This window comes from Odocoileus virginianus, chromosome 10 (assembly GCF_023699985.2).
Source record: "Odocoileus virginianus isolate 20LAN1187 ecotype Illinois chromosome 10, Ovbor_1.2, whole genome shotgun sequence".
NCBI lineage: Eukaryota > Metazoa > Chordata > Mammalia > Artiodactyla > Cervidae > Odocoileus > Odocoileus virginianus.
In genome coordinates this window covers 4,313,289-4,317,334 of record NC_069683.1, presented here as the reverse complement: position 1 = coordinate 4,317,334, position 4,046 = coordinate 4,313,289, and the positions used below count along the sequence as shown (strand labels likewise).

At 37.9% G+C, this 4,046-nt stretch overlaps 1 pseudogene; it reads left to right on the top strand.

Annotated features, from left to right (window-relative positions):
- Positions 1 to 1,272: 1,272 nt before the first annotated feature.
- Positions 1,273 to 2,210, top strand: LOC110122729 (olfactory receptor 9G4-like; annotated as a pseudogene).
- The last annotated feature ends 1,836 nt before the right edge of the window (positions 2,211 to 4,046 follow it).

The window sequence follows — 4,046 nt, the reverse complement described above, 5'->3', positions numbered from 1 at the left end:
AGTTGCTTTTACCATCATGTCATCAGTCAAGTCATACCCTCTCTAAACCCTCAGCTACATTAGAAAGATTAGGATAACAACTCATTGAAAGATTAAGATACTTTACTAAGTAACAAGTGGAACCAATATATCTTGAGGTAGAAAAATTGGATTTGCATCAAATGTATAGAATTGTCTCTGGTTTGCCTCAGAGATTAATATTTTAACATTAAAGTAAATCACAGTTCTCTTAGTTTTAGCTTTATCTCACTGTATCTATAGGGGCTTCAGATAGAGCTAGTGGTTAAGAATCTGCCTGTCAATGCAGGAGATGTAAGAGATGCAAGTTCAATCTCTGAGAGTTCTGGAAGTTCAAGATATAAACCTAGAAGGATTCATAATTTTTCAATGGAGCTTTGACACCACAAAGTTGGTTCTTTGTAATATTCACCACTACTGAATCCAAATATGCTTCAACTATGTATATAAATCTCACATCAACTAGAGAAAAGTGCAGAATAAAAACTTGCTTTGAAGGTAAAGAAATTCAAGTTGTCAGAGAATTATAAGATTGCCTTAGCCGGAAGAAGAAGATAAAAATATATTTACTTATAAGAGAAGTCAACGGCTTAACACTTGAGAACATGAGGTCTTGGTATAGAAAATTCTAGTTTCAAATACTATCTCTGCTGTTCTAGGTCCTTGGAAACATTTCTTAAACTACATGAGGTTTATAATAATATCTTAAAAATGTGGAAAGTACTAAGTGGGTTAAGTATAGGATTTAGGGCACTGTCCAAACACAAAGTGAAATGTGTGTGTGTGTGTGTGTGTGTTTCTATGTGTACTAATAGTGACAGGAGCAGTACAGTGTACTGATATTTGTTGAACTATCAGCACCATGCTAGACACATAGATTCTCAATAATACATGCAGAATATTCAAAAATTTTGACCACTCATCACCAGGCATTTGGCTGACATTTTCCTGTATATCTGCTTAACTCAATCAGACAACTTTTCAGTGTCATTTTTTTCATTCATTTGATGAGGCTCAGATTCTCACTCATTAAGCAAATAGCAAGTGAAAGCCTTAATTCTAAAATCAGTTACTTTCTCCAATTCTAGTTGTCTTCCCAAGTGACAGACTGAAGATACAGTATTTTACTGACATTGTAAGGGATTAATATGCCTCCTAGCAGTTGTTGAGTTAATTGATACCTCTATTTCTTTATTCTTAAAGAAAATTCAGCAATTTTTTCTCCTTATCTTATCAAGTTTTCTCCTAGTGGACATGGAAATTGGAAATCTCACCATCCTGACTAATTCGTCTTACTGGGTCTCTCAACAGACCCCCAGTGGCAACTAATACTATTTGGAATATTTCTGACTGTCTATTTGATTACTTTGTCAGGGAACATGACCTTGGTTGTCTTAATTCATATTGATTCCCATCTGCACACACCTATGTATTTTTTCATCGGCAGTCTCTCTTTCTTGGATTTCTGGTACACCTCTGTGTACACTCCCAGAATCCTGGCTACTTGTATCTCAGAAGATAAGCGCTTTTCCTTAGCTGAATGTGGCGCTCAGCTATTCTTTTCTTGTGTCGTAGCCTACACTGAGTGCTTTCTCCTAGCAGTCATGGCATATGACCGCCACATGGCAATCTGTAACCCGCTACTCTAGTCAAGTTCTATGTCTCATTCTCTCTGTACCAGACTTGTTGCTGGCTCCTATATAGGAGGGTTCTTGAATGCCATAGCCCATACCGCCAACACTTTTCGCCTGAGTTTCTGTGGCAAAAATATCATTGACCACTTCTTCTGTGATGCACCACCACTAGTGAAGATGTCATGTACAGACACCAAGGTCTATGAGGAGGTCGTCTTGGGTCTTGTGGGTTTCACGGTCCTCTCAAGCATTCTTGTCATCATAATTTCCTATTTCAACATCCTTCTGGCTATTCTGAGGATCCGCACAGCTTCAGGAAGGCGCAAGGCCTTCTCCACCTGTGCTTCACACCTTATCTCGGTCATGCTCTTCTATGGATCTTTGCTCTTCATGTACTCAAGGCCAAGTTCCACGTACTCCCTGAAGAGAGACAAAATGGCTGCCCTGTTCTACACTGTGATCAACCCACTGCTCAACCCTCTTATCTATAGCCTGAGAAACAAAGATGTCAAAGAGGCCTTCTGGAAAGCAACAAAGACCATAAGACCTCAGAGATGAAGGTGGTCTTTTTTTGCAGAATGTTCTCATTGTGTTTTCTAGGTTATTGGCTTATTAACATGTTTTAAACATTACCATATTTCAAGTAAATGCAGCATGTTATACTTAAAAGAAGAAACACTGATTAAACCATTTTGTTTTTTATTACTTCTTTTTTGTGATTAAACTATTTTAAACCTGGAGAAGGACATGGCAACCCACTCCAGTACTCTTGCCTGGAAAATCCCATGGATGGGGGAGGATGGTAGGCTACAGTCCATGGGGTTGTAAAGAGTCTGACACGACTGAGCAACTTCACTATTTTAAATCTATGATGTTAGTTTATTTGATGCTTTAAGATACTGTAGTATGCTTCATTTTGTAGTTGTGGTTTAGATGATTAGTCATGCTGGATTCTTGCAAGTCCGTGAACTGTAGCCCACCAGGCTCCTCTGTCCTTGGGTTTCTCCAGACAAGAATGTTAGAGTGGTTTGCTGTTTCTTTCTGCAGGGGATCTTCTTGACCCAAGCATCAGACCCACATCCCCTAAACTACAGATGGCTTCTTTACCACTGAGCCACTATGGGAAACTTATTATGCTTCTTAGTGGTGCTAAATTTTCCATAACATTTATCTGCCTGATTACCTTTGGAAAGTCTTAGAGAGAAAAAGGAATTTGATGGTTTCTTTGTATAAAGTTTGATTTTGAATCTCAGTGCACAAACTTCATTCTGTGGGGAAAATATTTGGAGTGGCTAAATTTTTGGAAATTGACTCAAGATTTTATACATGTTTATTGTTAGCAAGTAATTCCACCATTTATTCAAGACCTCTAAATGAGTACATAGAAAATATTACTGTAAATTTATGTCTTTGTAAAATTGATGTATTCTACATTAATTTAATATAGGGTCAAATATTTGGCAAAATATTAAATTGATGTAGATGAAATGCTAGGTCCATGAATCAAGGAAAATTGGAAGTGGTCAAATAAGACATGGTAAGAGTGAACATCAACATTTTAGGAATCAGCGAAATAAAATGGACTGGAATGGGGGAATTTAACTCAGATGACCATTATATCTACTACCAGGCAAGAATTCCTTAGAAGAAATGAAGTAGCCATCATAATCAACAAAGAGCCTGAAATGCAGTACTTGGATTCAATCTCAAAAATGACAGAATGATCTCTGTTTCCAAGGCAAACCATTCAACATCACAGTAATCCAAGTCTACACCCTGACTAGTAATGCTCAAGAAGCTGAAGTTGAATGGTTCTATGAAGACCTAGTAGATGTTCTTGAACTAACACCCCCAAAAAATGTCCTTTTCATTATAGGGGACTGGAATGAAAAAGTAGGAAGTCAAGAAATACCTAGAGTAACAAGCAAATTTGGCCTTGGAGTACAGATTGCAGCAGGGCAAAGGCTAATTGATTTTTGCCAAGAGAACGAACTGGTCGTAAAAAACACCCTCTTCCAACAACACAAGAAAAGACTCTACACATGGACATCACCAGATAGCCAGCATTGAAATCAGATTGATTATATTCTTTGCAGCCAAAGAGGGAGAAGCTCCATACAGTCAAAAAACAAGACCAGCTGCTGACTGCAAGTCAGATCATGAACTCCTTATTGTGAAATTCAGAAGTAAATTGAAGAAAGTTGGGAAAACAACTAGACCATTCAGGTCTGACCTAAATCAAACTCCTTATGATTATACAGTCGAAGTGCAAAATAGATTCAAGGGATTAGATCTGATAGACAGAGTGCCTGAAGGACTATGGATGGAGGTTTGTGATACTGTGCAGGAGGCAGTGATCAAGACCATCCCCAAGAAAAAAAAATGCAAAAAAGC